Source organism: Lissotriton vulgaris, chromosome 1_1 (assembly GCF_964263255.1).
Source record: "Lissotriton vulgaris chromosome 1_1, aLisVul1.2, whole genome shotgun sequence".
Taxonomy (NCBI): domain Eukaryota; kingdom Metazoa; phylum Chordata; class Amphibia; order Caudata; family Salamandridae; genus Lissotriton; species Lissotriton vulgaris.
The window spans coordinates 1171261200-1171279309 of NC_141685.1; the positions used below are offsets into that span (position 1 = coordinate 1171261200).

General features: G+C 48.9%; 1 protein-coding gene across 1 annotated transcript in view; it reads left to right on the forward strand.

Moving 5' to 3' along the window:
• Positions 1-18110, forward strand: part of LOC147748866 (protein-associating with the carboxyl-terminal domain of ezrin-like) — a 1120148-nt gene that overhangs the window by 921287 nt on the left and 180751 nt on the right. The window lies entirely within an intron of this gene.

Genomic DNA, 18110 nt, shown 5'->3' on the forward strand with positions numbered 1-18110 from the left:
AGACAGTCAGAACAAGTACACGAATGGGAGCTGCACGACCAAATACTACAGCCATTCTTCCAAAAATGGGGGCAACCAGAGATAGATCTGTTTGCCAATCATCAGAACGCAAAATGCAAAGAATTCGCATCCAGGTACCCACACCAAAGGTCCCAGGGCAATGCACTGTGGATAAATTGGTCCAACAAATTTGCTTACGCGTTCCCTCCTCTACCACTAATTCCATTACTGGTTCGGAAACTGCAGCAACACTCAATGACAATTATACTAGTGGCACCCACGTGGGCAAGACAGCCGTGGTTCACCACGCTACTACAACTCTCACAAGTACCACATCAAAAGCTAAGGTTATTATCCATGCATCTTACACAGAACCATGGAGAAATAATGCACCCAGATCCCAAACAACTGAACCTAGCGATCTGGCTCCTGAGGTCATAGAGTTTGGGTATTTAGATTTACCACCAGAATGCATGGAAATCATTAAACAAGCAAGACGTCCTACCACCAGAGCATGCTATGCAGCAAAATGGAAGAGGTTTGCTATACACTGTAACAGTAAGCACATCAACCCTCTGGACGCATCCACTAAACAAATCATTTGCTATTTATTACACTTACAGCAATGTAACCTAGCATATACCTCTATCAGAGTTCATCTCGCAGCCATAGCGGCGTACCTACAAAACAGGCAACATCTGTCACTGTTTAAAGTACCAGCAATTAAAGCTTTCATGGAAGGACTCAAAAGAGTCATTCCACCAAGAAGACCACCTTCCCCAGTCTGGAATCTCAACATAGTGCTTACCAGACTAATGGGGCCACCCTTTGAACCTATGAAGGTGGCCTTCCTCATAGCTATCACGTCACTTAGAAGAGTAAGTGAACTGCAGGCTTTTACGATTCAAGAACCATTTATGCAGCTACACCAAAATAAAGTGGTTCTTAGAACAAACCCAAAATTCTTACCGAAGGTTATTTCAGCATTCCACATCAATCAGTCAGTGGAATTACCGGTTTTCTTTCCAAAACCACAAACAGTAGCTGAAAGAGCCCTACATACACTGGATGTTAGAAGGGCCATATTGTACTATATAGAAAGAACACAAACTTTCAGAAAGACAAAACAGCTATTTGTTGCGTTTTCTCCCACACATAAAGGCAATCCCATCTCCAAAGCGGGCATTGCCAGATGGATTGTAAAATGCATTCAAATATGCTACTTAAAGGCAAAGAGAACATTAACTGTTCCTCCTAGAGCTCACTCTACACGTAAACTAGGAGCATCTATGGCATTTCTGGGAAACATTCCACTAGATGACATATGCAAAGCGGCTACCTGGGTTACACCGCACACCTTCACAAAACACTATTGTGTAGATGTGCACACAACACAACAAGCTAGAGTGGGACAAGCAGTATTAAAAACATTGTTTCAGACAGTTGCAACAGACACGGGCGACCACCGCTAGGGAGAGAACTGCTGTATAGTCTATTCATAATGTACCATCTGCAGCCCATATGCCTCGAACGGAATATGCTACTTACCAGTATGCATCTGTTCTTGGCATAGAGGGCTGCAGAGTGGTACATGCCCTCCCAGCCTCCCCGGAAACCTGTGTCTGTTCCAACATTATCTTATTTAGATACACTTACATGGGCACTCTTATCTGTATTCTACTATACTACTCCATCTAACCCTACTATGGCAAAACAATCTAAGGATGGAGCCGATGCCCATGCGCACTACCAACCAAGGGAGGAGTCACCAAGATACAAAAGACTCTCCAAGAGAAAAACAAAGTGCAATCATCCGAGCCCAACACCAGATGGCGATCTATTCATAATGTACCACTCTGCAGCCCTCTATGCCAAGAACAGATGCATACTGGTAAGTAGCATATTCCTTCGGATTCAAGAAAATCTGCATGCTCAGTGTGTACTTCCCGCAGTTTGGCTAGGTGGGAGATATCCCGGGTGGACTCATACAGGGATTCCAGGTCTCTCATCTGCCGCTCGCATCTGCGTATTTGGGCCCGAATATCTTTAAGAACCCCTGAAGTGGTGCCAATACAGACCCCCCTGATCGTGGCTTTGAATGCTTCCCATAGGATGCAGGGGTCGTCAGTTGACGGAGCATTAAGGTCAAAATAATCCTTTATCGCCTTTTTAAGGGTGTCTGCATAGACCGTGTCAGTTAGGGCACGCGAGTTGAAGCGCCATTGGAAGGGAGGGGGTACGTATCGAGGAATATCCAATTGTAATAGTACTGGATTGTGGTCCGAAAGTGTGCGGGGCAGCACCTGTAGGTGACGAACCCATAGTGCCAGGTCCTTTGTGCCTAGCCAGTAATCCAGCCTGGACTAGCTGTTATGTGAAGCTGTTATGTGCGTAGCCCCAGATGCGTTAGCGTTTCTCAACCTCCAAAGATCCTCTAAACCCAGATCTTTCATCATGTGACCCACCAGTATGCGTGATTGCTTGTGTTGTTCTATGGAATTAGATGATCGGTCTAAGCCGTCACGGAGAGTCATGTTCCAGTCACCCCCACATAATATGTGTGTGCCATTGTGTTTCTGTAAGTGTTCCCACACCTCCCGGAAGAAGTCCGGGGCGTCCGTGTTCGGACCGTACACGTTCAACAACGTTACTCGCTGACCCCTTAAAGTACCTGATACCAGCACAAATCTACCAGATGGGTCCTGTGTTACAGTGTGTGTCTCAAACCCCACCCCACGCTTTACCAAAATGAGCACCCCTCTAGAGTAGGAAGAGTAGGAGGCCCTGTAAACCCCTTCCGCCCACCTTGACCCTAACTGAGCGTGCATGTGTGGTGCCAGGTGAGATTCCTGTAGGAATGCTATGTCCACATTCCACCATGTCAGGCTAGCGAAGATCTGCCTTGTTTTACGTGGCTGCGAGAAGCCCCTAACGTTCCAAGTGAGAACGTTTAAACCGCTTCTACGCGAATCCCTCGACCCCATCAAATTTGAGTGGTACAATGCATGACAACGTACTCCCTGTCAACTGTATAGGACTTGCCAGCTGCTTTCCAGCCGGAGTCCTAAGTGGCACATCGGTGGTCAGAATCAACGGTGAACTAGCATGAAGAGATACGTCATACTCTGTCGGTCTACATATACATTCAAACAACCCACCACCCCTTATCCCACCCACTCCAGCAACCCCAACCTGCCGAAGCCATCCCCATTCAGTGCACCATTCCATAAAATTCACAACCATAACTATAGTGCCCAGAACCAAACTCATATCGGGTTATACCCTCACAGAGGTCCGCCAGGGGCACAACTCTCCACCCGGTGTAAGGGTGCGGGCGATACTAAAAAAGCTGTATGAGATGCAATTTAGGTGGTTCTCCGCCGCCCCCCCCCCACCGCCCCCCGAACACAAATCAACAGTGCCGTAGTATTAACAGCATGTCCATAGCAGTGCGATCTCAACGTTGTTTCATTATTAAAACTGTAAAGAATACACCTCCCGCCCCCCACATGTGCTGGTCGCCACCCATAGTGCATTGGAGACCGCAAGGGCCGGTTGTGACTGAAGCTCGTGACGGCTAATGCATAGTAAGCAAAACATATCATACAGGGAGCAGTGACCCACTGTATGCGAACCGAGCCTCACAGTATATCCGCCAAATGGCACCAATGTAGCATGTCAATGTTGGGCAGTACAGCACACATGAGGGGGCATGGGCCGCGGGGCATTTACAATGCAAAGTCAGGAGTGTCCCCGCATTACCAAGCAGTAGTCTCTGTGCCCCAATACTCCCACTCCAATCAATCATGCAGTCTTTGCTGTGCCAACACTACAGTCGTTCTCCCAGGAGATCGCTACACAGTGTATCGGAAATCGCAATGGTAGTCAGTGATTGAAGCGTGGCAACGCTAGTGCATGGTAAGCAAAGCATATCACACAAGGTCCAGTGGCCCACTATGCGTGAACCGAGCTTCACAGTGTAACCGCCAAATGGCACCATTGTTGCTTGGCAGTGTTGGTCAGTACAGCACAAACGAAGGGGCATGGATCTCGGGGCATTTACAATCCAAAGTCAGTATTGCCCTCACATTATTGAACAGTAATCTCTGTGTCTCAATAGGCCCCCTCCATCCAGTCATGCAGTTTATGTTGTACCAACACCACAATCGTTCACTCAGGAGATCAGAGCCATGTGGGCTCACCAATTGTGGACAACAGTGGCCATGCTGGAACGCATGTATTCGGATAGAACAAGAAACTCACCATTGGCAGATTAATGATCAACTCCATACCTTCAGTCCGAGTCACAATGCTGTTCATTTTGCGAGTTGTCCCTCATCTCGCGTTGCACCTTCTTAACAAATTCTTGTGCTGCTTTCGGTGACGCCAGTACAATCGCTTTCTCTTTCCATACCACCCTGAGGCGCGCCGGATACATCATCGAATACACAATGTTCAAATCACGTAATTTGGCCTTCACTGTGGTGTATTCTTTCCGGGCCTGTTGGACCGCAACCGTGTGGTCAGGATAAAACTCTAAGGAGTTTCCTTGATGCTGAATCTTCCCTTTTTCTCTCGCTAGTCGAAGGATCGTGTCCCTGTCGCGGTAGTTGAGGATTCGCGCCACAATCGGTCTCGGCGTGGCGCCAGGAGGTGGTTTCGGGGCCAGCGATCTATGTGCACGCTCCACGATGAATAGGGGCGATAAGGCCTCAGTACCGAACAGGTCTTTACACAGCGTTTCCACGTAGGTTTCCATCCGTCCTGTGTTGGTGGTCTCCGGCAGGCCTGCGATCCGTACGTTGTTGCGTCTCGAGCGCGCCTCCAAATCCTCCTCCTTCGCTCTGATCACCTCCAGGAGTCGTTCCATATCTGCGCACTTTGAGGTGGAGGCTCGTGCCTCATCTTCGACCGCGGATATGCGTGTTTCGGCCTCATCCAGGCACTCGCCATGCTGTTCCTGCCTTGCCGCCATGCCGTCCATTCTGCAAGTTAGGTTGTCCAGCTTGCCATTAATGTCCTGCAGATTCGACTGAATCGCCAGTAGGATCTTTTCTATGTTATTGTTGGGCACAGGCCCTGCCCCATCGCCATCCTCCACCACTCCGTCGGTTGACTTCTGCGCTTTTTTGGCCTCAAATGACAGTTTCTGTTGCTGCTTGTCTGGCTTACCCATGGTGGTGGTCGGGGAGACTGTCTTCCTGCCCGTGGGCCGTGATGCACTCGTAACTCTGGATGCCGTCACCGTGGTGATCCTCTCAATTGGTACGTCCGCCGTTGGCTGCACCGTCACAGCGTTTCGTAGGGGGCCAAAGTTGAAATTCGCCTTAGTGTGAGGGTATGTGGCCGATCGTTGGCCGCTCCGCCGCACCGCAGTCCCAAGCAACTTGGCCTGCCAGTGGCCACTCAGCAGTGCAGTACGTGCGATATGGTGTGGCAGCGCACCGCGTCGATGAGCTCCCAGGCCTCACCGCCCCCCGGTGCGGCGCCTGGTCGCAGCAGGCACTATACTCGCACACTGCGTACCATGTCTCCAGTCAGCCAGCGCAGTTCGTATGCCCTCCTTGCAGGTATAGGGGCCTTTGCGCGCCGACTGGAGAGGGGTCAGATACACATGTGTTAGTTAGCAAGCCAGCGCTACTGCGTCAGGCACTAACCTGGGCGCTATTGAAGGTGCACAGTTCTCTTGCAGGCCGCAGGGTCAGGACAGCGATGTCGGAAGGTTCCTGTAGCAGGGCCGTACTCCCTCAGTGTAGCAGTCGGCGCAGACTGATTAGCGCAGACTGTCCGCCTCACTCAGGTCATGCTTCTGTCCTCCAGCGCTAGTTATCCGTTAGACGCTCGGACGCGCCTCCACTGTAGCCAGAGACCAGTCCTGCAGTCCACGCTGATTGCGTTTCAGCCAGTAATCACCTCCGCAGTTACTCCGTAGGACCAGCAAGTACGTGGCATATGCGTTGTGCTTTGAGAGGGGTCGGCTATGCCCGCGTTTTCTCCGAAGCAGCCGCCATGTTGTCAGGCATTCGCCTCGATGTTATTATGGGGGTCCCCGGCACTTTGTATCGCGAAAGGAATAGGGTAGTGGCATCGGAAGGTCCAGGGATTAAGACCCTACCTTCGAAACGCTGTTTTTAGCATAGATGGACAATGGAAGTCCGTCCACTCCATTTTCGCTGTGTAGTCGTCCTCCAGTGTCGGCCATTTTGTCAGGCACTCGGACGCTCCGTAGCCTCCACCATCGATTAGACTTGCAATCTGTGCCGGCCGGGGGGCCTTCTGCACCGCATCTAATACCGCATCATTTCCCCCAACTTCTGATGTGCTCGGGGAGCGGGTGGCCGGGGCGATACCGGCGAAATCCACCAAAGATGACGATCACCCGGCGGAGCTGCTGCTCAGGCAGCCATCTCGCTGTGCGCCCCCTAGCGCCCCACCATGCTTGTGTTAAATTGCATCTCTTTCAAACTTCCAAACACCTCCCATGAGTTAGTCCCGACCACCCCCCACGAGTTAGGCCTCACCACCTCCCAGGAGGTTGTGTGCCGTAGCTTAAAGTCATTGGTAAACGCCTGTGAGGGAATAGGGATGTTTGGTGAAGGAGCAGTAGATAGTGCCCGAGATTCATACACCGTCCTCCCCCTCCCAGCCGACCTTCTCCAAAACTGAAGAAACGGAACTGTAGCATGGGGTATCTCGGCATCCTGATTCTCCTGGGGACGTTCGGATATGTGGGCAGTGGGTGTTGAGGAAACCTCCCTCTTCGGCTCTTTTTCTCCAGGGCTCCACCGGGTCTCTCCTCCTGACGGTTCTCCCGAGGTCCACTGGGTCAGGTCCTCAGCCGGTTCACCGGTTGTCTCTCCGCTGTCTTATCTTACCTTCTCTCCTCGGGATCCACGCGCCTCTCTCCACACCCTGGCGTCAACTTCCTTTTTCCTGAGGCGGATGACATCTGTTCTGCGCCAGCTGCTGTTTCTGTCCCGCTAACCTCCTTCTCCTGCTGTCCCTGTCTAGGCTCTCTCTTGAAGGGCGCGGAGATCTCGTCCCCCGAGGTGACCCTATCACACTGCCTTTCTCCTCGGGATGGACGACCGGGCCATTCTGATACAGGAAAGCGGGAGAGGTAGTCTGTGTTACCTTGCATCTTTCCGGGAATATGCATAGTCTGAAATGAAAAGGGCTGTAATGCGAAGAACCATCTCAGTATTTTGGCATTGGTATCCTTATTGGTAGCTAACAAAGTCAGGGGTGCATGATCAGTTAACAGAAAGAAAGGTCGCCCCAGTAAGTAATACTGCAATGACTCATAGCCCACTTAATAACTAGGCATTCTTTTTCCATAGTGGCATATCCGGTATCTTGGGAATAGCTTCCTACTCAGGACGAACACCGGTCGTAGTAGTCCCTGTGAATCTGGTTGAGACGATACGGTCCTAGTCCTCTATCAGAAGCATCCGTTTGTAACACAAATGACTTTCTAAAGTCCGGACAGGTTAGAATAGGAGCATTACATAGTACTTGCTTTAGGGAACAAAAACTGTCTTCCTGAGCCTTTTTTCACTTTATCCTGGCCCTTGTAGGTTTATGCCCATGTAAGTGTGTGAGAGGACTAGCTATCTCGGAAAACTGAGGGATGAACCAGCAGTAGTAACCTACAAACCCAAGAAAGGCTCGCACCTCTTTCCTGGTAGTGGGTCGGGAAATGTTCTGTATAGCCTCTAATTTGTTGTGTTGTGGTAGTATAGTTCCTTCACTGATGGGGCATCCCAGATATTCTATCTGATGTGTTCCGAAGGTGGGTTTTTTCGGATTTAGGGTAAGGCCAGCTTGTCTCAAGGTATCAAATATGTTACTAAGGTGTACAAAGTGCGTTTCCCAATTCGGACTATAGACTACTATATCGTCCAAGTATGCTACGGCATATACTTGGTGAGCTCGTAACAGGACATCCATAAACCTTTGAAAGGTTGCTGGTGCTCCGTGGAGGCCAAACGGCATCACCTTGAACTGGTAGAGTCCCGACGGTGTTGAAAAGGCCTTTTTTTCTCTGGCGGATTGCGCCAAAGGAATATGCCAATGTCCTGTAGTCAAATCAATGGTGGACATGACTTTAGCTTCACCTAGCCTCTCAATCAGCTCGTCCACAGGGGGCATGGGGTAGTTGTCAAACTTGAGTGGGCATTCACCTGGCAGAAATCTATGCAAAAACGAAGACTTCCATCCGGTTTGGGCACTAACACAATAGGCGAGCGCCAATTGCTGCGAGAGGGTTCAATTATGTCAGCTTTAAGCATATCCTCTACCTCCTATTCTACTGCTGTCCTTCAGGACTCTGGTATACTATAGGGTTTCAGGATTACTACTTGTCCTTCTTGAGTGATAATATCGTGAGCCACTAAAGAGGTAAGACCTGGGTGACCAGAACGTAGCCCAGGATATTGGTCCAATAACTATCCCAACTGCTGCTGCTGCTCGGGTGAGAGCCTGGATCCCATTTGGGGTCTTTCCTTCTTGTCCTCTCTTTCGAGTTCCATATGTATGTCTAATGGTTTATTGAGAGTCACTTGACTTACGGAATGTACTCACTTTCCATCTTTGGAAGAGTTATCCGTCTCCTCACATTTCTTCAGGAAGTTGATATGATAGGTTTGTCCGAGGCTATTGGTATGAGGTTCAGGTACTCTGTATGTGACTGGAGTAACTCTCTGTGTCACAGTGTATGGTCCTTGCCAAGTTGCCAACAACTTATTATCTGAAGAGGTTAGGAGAATCAGTACTTTCCCTCCTATCTTTAGTTCCCTCATTCTGCTGGTACGGTTATACTGTTCTTGTTAAGTTTGGGCTTTCTCCATGTTCTGATGAACAGTGTCCCACAGGTGGCTAATGTTTCCTTCAATGTTTGCATATACCCTTAAAGGGGTTTCCCTTCATCCTCCTCCTCAGTCCACTGTTCGGCAGCCATCTCTAGCAAAGTGTGAGGTTTTAGTCCAAACAGGAGTTCAAAAGGACTGAATCCTGTTGATTTCAGCTCGTGCTTTCTGATGGCAAAGAAGTCAAGAGACAGCTTACAATCCCAATCTTTCCCTGTGCCTCCTATCCGGTTCCTGAGTATGATTTTGATTGTCCAGTTGTACCTTTCCACTAGACCGTCTGTCTGGGGGTGGTACACCGTTGTCCTGATTTGATGGACCCCTAAAAGTTTGCAGATCTCCTTCATGGGTTTGGCCATAAAAGGAGTTCCCTGATCCGTTAGAATTTCCAAAGGAAACCCCACTCGGGGGGGGGGAAAGATCATAGCCTGAGCTACTGCCATTGTAGTCATGCTTGTAAGGGGAATGGCCTCGGGGTATCGGGTGGTGTAATCTACCTGGACCAAAATATACCGGTGCCCCGTGGCTGAAGGTACTAGGGGGTCTTACTAAATCCATACCCACTCGCTGGAAGGGAATATCAATAATTGATAAAGGATGTAGTGGTACCTTTCTGTCCTTTGATGGGTTTACCAATTGGCACTTGGGACATGCTGCGCATATTCTGGTGGTTTCCTGATACACTCCTGGCCAATAAAATTGTTCCAATAGGTACTTCAACATGAGCTCTTGGCCATAGTGACCCTGTCTCGCCTGGCTGTGTGCAAACTGTAAGGCCTGTTCTCTAAATGCCATCGGAACCATTAACTGTTCAGTATTATATCCAGGGCCTCCACGAGCTCTATACAACAGTCCTTTTTCTATGAAAAAAGAAGAGCCTACCTTGTCTAGGTACTTGATTCCAGGCCTGTAGTAAGGTGCTGTCGTCTTTCTGTGCAGTTCGAAAGCTCCGGGCGGGAGTATTTCCATTGTCTGGGGAAGAGAGCATACAAGAGGACATAGTTTGGCAGGCATATGTGTAGTTATCTCTATCTTTTCTTTTTCACTACGAGTTTTCTTTTCCCTATCTCTGGGGCTTGATATGGATTCACTGCAGAATGGTGCCTCTTGAAGCCACTCTACCTCAGCACATTGCCTTGTTAGCTTAGTCAAATACTTGTGGAAGTGGGGAAGGTCTGTGCCTAATAACACATTTTCTGGCAACCCAGGAACCACTCCTACCTTTCTGACCTGAGGATACCCATTTATCTCTATCAATATCTCAGCTAAAGGGTAGGACCTGACATCGCCATGTACACAGGACACAGTCTCCCCTTCGCATACTTTTGCCACTGAAACCAACTCCTTTGCTACTACTGTATGGAGACACCCTGTGTCTAATAAAGCATCGGCTGGTCTGCCATTTATCCTGACTGCTTTCTTGTACCTTTGTCTACTTGCTCCTGTCACTAACGCCCTTCCTCAGGACCCTCCTACCTCCATAGGTACAGAGCTATCTGTGTTTAAGGGACAGGTTCTGGCTATGTTCCCCACTCTGCACGGCGAAAGCACTGGGGTCCCATGTGGGACGGAGATGGTTTTGGAAGCAGTTTAGAGACCTGCCTTGCAATTGGAAAGGGTAGTTTATCTCCTCCTTCATTTGGTGTTTTTGGAAGGGGTTTAAATGAAGGGATAGGAGCTCTTGCTGTCTGTCTGAAGTCTGGTGATCTATGATATGCACACGATAATTCTATGGCCGACTGTTGTGTTAAACCTGGATGCTGTTTTACCCAGGCTCTCGTGTTACTTGGTAGGGCTTCCAGCTATTGTTCTAGGAATACTTTCTCTATAACCTCCTCCACTGAGGAAGTTAGGGGCTGAAGACAGCGAGTTCCCAAATCTCTAATCCCGTAAAATAGAGCTCTGGGGTTGTGTCCGGATCCCCATTTTATCTTTGCGAAAGTTGGCCCTGTAATATTCCTGATCACACCCCAGTCTTTCTAGAATATCCTTTTTTATGTCCTGATAGGGCGTGACTCCAGCAGCGTTGGCGGCTTGGTATGCGGCCTGTACCTCTCCGGATAATAACAGAGCTATGTACTGACCCAACCTCTCAGGGGGCAAAGTGGCTGTGGTAGCAAGTCTTTCAAAGTTGGTGAAGAAATAATCTGGGTCCTCCTCCTCTTGGAATTTCTGAGGTACACTCCCAGTGACGTTCGGATGGACCCTAGTGCTGGAAATAGCATTCATGAGGGGTAGAATAGCCGTATTTTGCACCTGTTGATTATTTGTTAGTATCACCGGCTGTTCTTTCAGGGCCATATGGAAAGATTCCCTTTCCTTCTGTGCATTCTGGTTCTGTTGCTCCAGGACTAATTGTAAATGTCTCTGCCTTTCGGCCAACTGAGTGATTATGTCCTGTAGGGTTACGGGTTGCGTCATCTTCAAGCCTCATATGACTATCCCACTTCTTACACCACTGTGATGAATAGTCCTCCCAGGACCAGAGTTCACTCTCAGTCTAAGCCAGTGTTTCCCAAACTGTGGTCCGCGGACCCCCAGGGGTCCTTGACACATTCCCAGGGGGTCTGCAGGCAACAGTTTTAAAAGCATTGCAACGTTTCCTGTATCATTAGCAGTTTTCGAGCAACAATAAAAGTGTCACGATAACACCAGTGATTAATGTACCTGCAGGAGAGATTAATTTTGTCCAGTGGCAGCTTTAACTTATCTAATTTAGCACAGAGGTTTGATATGCCTACTGCAAAGAACGTGTACCATGCATTTAAAAAAAAAATTATTTCATGTGCATAGGTCAGTAGGTTACTGCTTTGGTCAGTAACTTATTTGCATGGTGCATAGTAAGGTTTACATTTACTATTCTTTAAAAGCTAATAAAATTCAATACGTAATGATAAATGTGTTGTAGACTACACCATTGTTTACCAAAATCTTTTGGGGGAGAGCCTTACAAAGCCCCCTCTGTAGTGGCCAGGCTCACTCACTGCACTTGGTATGCACCGTATGGGGACTGGTCTGAAAACATTTTCTAGGGCTGCTTTTGGTTTCCAGTCTGGCCCTGGCAGGAGCAGGAGCCTCGTACTGCAAAATAAAACCATCCATTTAAAAGTTACTCACTGGGATGCAGCACCAATCTTTCGATTACATTATTTTGTTTTTTGCAAATTCTTTCAATATAAAATATTAAGAGGGATATTTACAACAGAAGTGGAGGAGCGTGTCGTTAGCCTGCTTGGCTTAATGACACGCTCCGCCGCTTCTGAAATGCAGGGCTGCACCATATTTACAAGAATAGGGTGCAGCCCCGCGTTTCCTCCTGCACTGGCACTAGCAGGGTAGCGCCAATGCAGTCACCCTTTCACCGTAGTGCAAGGGCATCCGTGTGCAGGGGAAGATAGTTTATGTACAGGAAGGTACTCCTTCCTGCACATAAACAATCTTGAATTGCTATTTTGTCACTTCTATGTGTTCTGCTTAACGCAGCACACATGGAAGTTACAAAATGTAATTTTTTTAAAGATTGTTTGTATGCAGGAAGGGTCACCTTCCTGAACATAAACAATCCAAGGCGTTTTGCTTTTTCCATGTGTACTGCATAAGGTAGCCCACATGGAAAAAGCAAAATCGAGGAGAAATAAAGCATTTCTCCTTGTTTCGCCAAGTTAAGACCAGGTGTTTCCTGGTTTTAATTTTGGCACAGTCTCCTATTTACGCTGCCCTTGTAAATAGGAGGCAGCGTAAAAATCAATGGGTGTTACAGTGGAACGCCCACCACAACACCCACTGCCCATCTCTTTCACACTAAGTATCGCCTGAAAGGGGGCGTTATTTGCAAGGCAGCGTTATGCCACGGTAAGTGCCTCGACACTGCCTTGTAAATAAGGTGAAGCCCCTCTCGCCATGGGAACATCACAAAAAGTAACATTCCCTTGGGGATAGGGGCTTGTAAATATGTGTGCACATGTGTGTTTATTTTGTTCGCATTAATGTTTGAAATTTAAATCCTGCAAATTGCTTGGGGGTCCCTGGCTTCCAGTGGTGACTTAATGGGGGTCCACAGGAGTCAAAAGTTTGGGAACCACTGTTCTAAGCAACACAAACCCACTCCAAACATACGTGTGGAAAAAGGTGTTGAAACACATTTTATGATTTATTGAAAGGATATGTCTCGTAAGGTCTTAGCTTTGGGACAGCTGGAGCAACGTAGTACTATTGACCAGAAAACAAAATCCTATAACGGTTCAGTCTGCCAATTCCTCTGGCCTCCTGTCTTCAGGTAGCTTCCTTTCAACTCTTTGTCTGTTTGTCGGAGGGCTCAGTGTCCCCAGAAGAAAACAAAGAAACACAAAACAACCACCAGTCAGTCCGATTGATTGTTTTTTCTAAGTATAGTGTGCTGCCCCTCCACCTATACAGTCTATCACCAAGACCTGTGAGGGAATAGGAATGTTTGGTGAAGGAGCGGTCCTAGATAGTGCCCGACATTCATACACCGTCCCCCGTCCTTCCCCTCCCAGCCAACCTTCTCCAAAACTGAAGAAACAGCACTTTCCTGGAGCTACTGTCCTCTGGGACCGTAGCGTTGGGTATCTCGGCATCCTGCTTCTCCTGGATACGTCCCGACACGTGGGCAGTGGGTGTTGGGGAAACCTCCCTCTTTGGCTGTTTTCCTCCAGGGCTCCACCGGGTCTCTCCTCCTGACGGTTCTCCCGAGGTCCACTGGGTCAGGTCCTTTGCCGGTCCGCTGGTAGTTTCGCCGTTGTCTTCTCTCTGCCTCCTCTCCTCTGGATCCGCGCGCCTCTCTCCACAAAGAGCCCGAAGAGCAATATCACTATCTACCTGTCCATTTATTTGAGACCAAGTGTTGATGGTAAAGCAGCAGTAGATTTGTTTTTATAAAGAAGGCAATGACATTCTGACATGTCATTTTTCCGTAACTAGTAATATAATAACCATGTATCTGCTGAAACATGCCTTAACCCCTTCCAGGCTGATGACGAGCTGGGCTCATCATGGCGTAGCCTCCTCGCACGCTGATGACGAGCCCAGCTCGTCACGTAAAGTGCGATTTAAAAAATCTCAGCGCAGGAGCGGAATTCCGCTAGCGCGCATGAGGTTAAGACAGGGGTCTTCAAACTGTGGGGCGCGACCCCCAGGGGAGACGTGGAGTGGTGTGAAGGGGGTCGCACATTCACAGTCACAAATCTGCCCTGGCCTCCAGGGCTTCAGCCCCCCTCTTCCCCCGTCCTGTGTCTCAGCCCAGGCTGCTGCAGTGAAACTCGAGCTGCTGGGGGCTCGGCTGGGCAGTGTCTGGAGTCTTATCTCCGGCGCGCCCGAGTTTTTCACAGGTCTTTAAAGACCATTAGCATATTTACATGACTTTGTAAACTGGTTACAGAGGCTTAATATTTGTTATGGTTCCAGTACCCCCTGGGCCCCCACTCTGCCTATTCCTTACATTTGTATTTTTACACTTCTTGCTGTAGTGTGAGAATGCATTTAATGAAAAGGAATATAAAGTTGGGTTGCCAAAAGAAAAATGCCTGCTCTTGACACTAAATAGAGTTATAAATAAAAAAGTATGTATTAATTAGTTATGTGACTTTTCTGTCTCTGTTCTCTTTAATTTTCAGTCATGGTTCATTGAGGCAGCCCTAGAACACAATTAAAAGTTACACAATTAAAAGTGCTTTCTATTTATATTTGCTGTTCTAAGTATTCACAGATAAGTGCTAAAAATACTGCTTTAGGTGACTGCTTATTTCTGGGCCATCAAAATAATGAGCTGGTAACCCTAATCATAAGAATGGAAGTTTGTTGCAGGATCAGCACATTATTTATTCCCTCCACCATCAATCCCTGATTAATGCCATTATAGCAATAGTTTAACTTATTTCTGAAACCCTACACTTCAAGTTTCTGGGAATGCACCCTGCTTTCTCACGTCTTATTCTCGCCTTCACTTTCATGCTCACCCTGCATTCGCAGCGATCACAATGCACTCGCACTGATCACCATGCACTCATAGCGATCACAATGCACTCACACTGATCGCCATGCACTCACACTGATCGCCATGCACTCACACTGATCGCCATGCACTCACACCGATCGCCATGCACTCACAGCGATCGCCATGCACTCACAGCGATCGCCATGCACTCACAGCGATCGCCATGCACTCACAGCGATCGCCATGCACTCACAGCGATCACCATGCACTCACAGCGATCACAATGCACTCACAGCGATCACAATGCACTGTCACTGATCACAATGCCCTCACACTGATCACAATGCACTCACACTGATCACAATGCACTCACACTGATCACAATGCACTCACACTGATCACAATGCACTCACACTGACCACCATGCACTCACACTATTCACCCGCTCACCCTGCACTCACACTGATCACTGTGCACTCACACTGATCACTGTGCACTCACACTGATCGCCATGAACTCACAGCGATCGCCATGCACTCACAGCGATCGCCATGCACTCACAGCGATCGCCATGCACTCACAGCGATCGCCATGCACTCACAGCGATCGCCATGCACTCACAGCGATCACCATGCACTCACAGCGATCACAATGCACTCACAGCGATCACAATGCACTGTCACTGATCACAATGCCCTCACACTGATCACAATGCACTCACACTGATCACAATGCACTCACACTGATCACAATGCACTCACACTGATCACAATGCACTCACACTGACCACCATGCACTCACACTATTCACCCGCTCACCCTGCACTCACACTGATCACTGTGCACTCACACTGATCACTGTGCACTCACACTGATCGCCATGAACTCACAGCGATCGCCATGCACTCACAGCGATCGCCATGCACTCACAGCGATCGCCATGCACTCACAGCGATCGCCATGCACTCACACTGATCGCCATGCACTCACACTGATCGCCATGCACTCACACTGATCGCCATGCACTCACACTGATCGCCATGCACTCACATCGATCGCCATGCACTCACATCGATCGCCATGCACTCACATCGATCGCCATGCACTCACATCGATCGCCATGCACTCACATCGATCGCCATGCACTCACAGCGATTGCCATGCACTCACAGCGATTGCCATGCACTCACAGCGATTGCCATGCACTCACAGCGATTGCCATGCACTCACAGCGATCGCCATGCACTCACAGCGATCGCCATGCACTCACAGCGATCGCCATGCACTCACAGCGATCGCCATGCACTCACAGCGATCACAATGCACTCACACTGATCACAATGCACTGTCACTGATCACAATGCACTGTCACTGATCACAATGCACTCACACTGATCACAATGCACTCACACTGATCACAATGCACTCACACTGATCACCATGCACTCACACTATTCACCCGCTCACCCTGCACTCACACTATTCACCTGCTCACCCTGCACTCATACTGATCACTGTGCACTCACACTGATTGACATGCACTCGCACTGATCGCCATGCACTCACACTGATCGCCATGCACTCACAGCGATCGCCATGCACTCACAGCGATCGCCATGCACTCACAGCGATCGCCATGCACTCACAGCGATCGCCATGCACTCACAGCGATCGCCATGCACTCACAGCGATCGCCATGCACTCACAGAGATCGCCATGCACTCACACTGATCACAATGCACTCACACTGATCACAATGCACTGTCACTGATCACAATGCATTCACCCTGATCACAATGCATTCACCTTGATCACAATGCACTCACACTGATCACAATGCACTCACACTGATCACCATGCACTCACACTATTCACCCGCTCACCCTGCACTCACAGTGATCACTGTGCACTCACACTGATCACCATGCACTCACACCGATCACCATGCACTCACACCGATCACCATGTACTCACACCAATCACCATGCACTCACACCATTCACCCGCTCACCCTGCACTCACAGTGATCACAATGCACTCACACTGATCACAATCCACTCACAACATTTACCCGCTCACCTTGCACTCACAGCGATCACAATGCACTCACAATGATCACAAGACACTCACAATGATCACAAGGCACTCACACTGATCACAATGCACTCACACTGATCACCATGCACTCACATTCACCCGCTCTCCCTGCACTCACACTGATCACAATGCACTCACACTGATCACCATGCACTCACACTGATCACCATGCACTCACAACATTCACCCGCTCACCCTGCTCTCACAGTGATCACTCTGCACTAAAAATGTGCTTGCATTGTTCACTCTGTACCTCACCCTGCAGTCACACGAGCACATGCACTCATGTGACACTTCACTCACCTGTCCCCCCCCCCCCCCTCACTGCTCAATCTGTAGCTCACTCAAACAAGGCCATCACTAACCATGCACTAATTTGTCCCACTCTGCACTTACTTCCGAACCCAAATTCATATGGTCACCTCACACAACCTTTAGTCATTCCTTTTACCCTACTCTCACACTGTTGCATTGCTCTCCGTGCAGTCACATGGGCACTCTTGTCACCCACACAGTGCAGAAGGTTACAGTACCTGGTACACAGAAGATGTACCATTCACATCACAGAAGTGAGTGTGAGTAAACTATGAGTATTTTGTCAGACAGGTGCTATAGAGAGATGAGGTGTATTGTTGGTGAGTGGTAGTGAGGGAATTCATGGAGAAGGTGGAAAGACTGTTGCACCGTGTGCGACCAGTGCTAGGGCCAGCCCTGGCTGGGAGTGTTAAACCCCCCCCCCCCCCACCCCGAAGTTCGGGTCTAGTGGATCCCCTGCTTCTGCCTATTATTATTTACATTTGTAGTGCGCTACTGTTACCAAAAGGTGTCCTGGGGCTAATCACCATCTGCCTGCAATGTGAGAGAGGGATCCGGGGTTGGGAGAGGAGAGAAGAGAGGGATGGAAGGAAGGGGTGAGAGGAAAGGGGCATAGGTAAACTGCATAACTCTGCACAAGACCGCCAGGGTTTGAAGGGACACTTGCTGCTCCTGGCCATGGCCAGGTGGGCTTCTAATGTGGCAGCGCATATTCCTGCAGAGTGGGAGGCCCTTCACAAAGGTTGACTAGACATCTTTCTGATGTTAATTGATGTATTTTGGTTATAAACTGGCACTGATGGGGTGAAATCTTTTCTCGGTGTTACTGTGTTTAAAAAATTTCAAACTAATAAAGCAATGCTATCCCAAAATACGCAG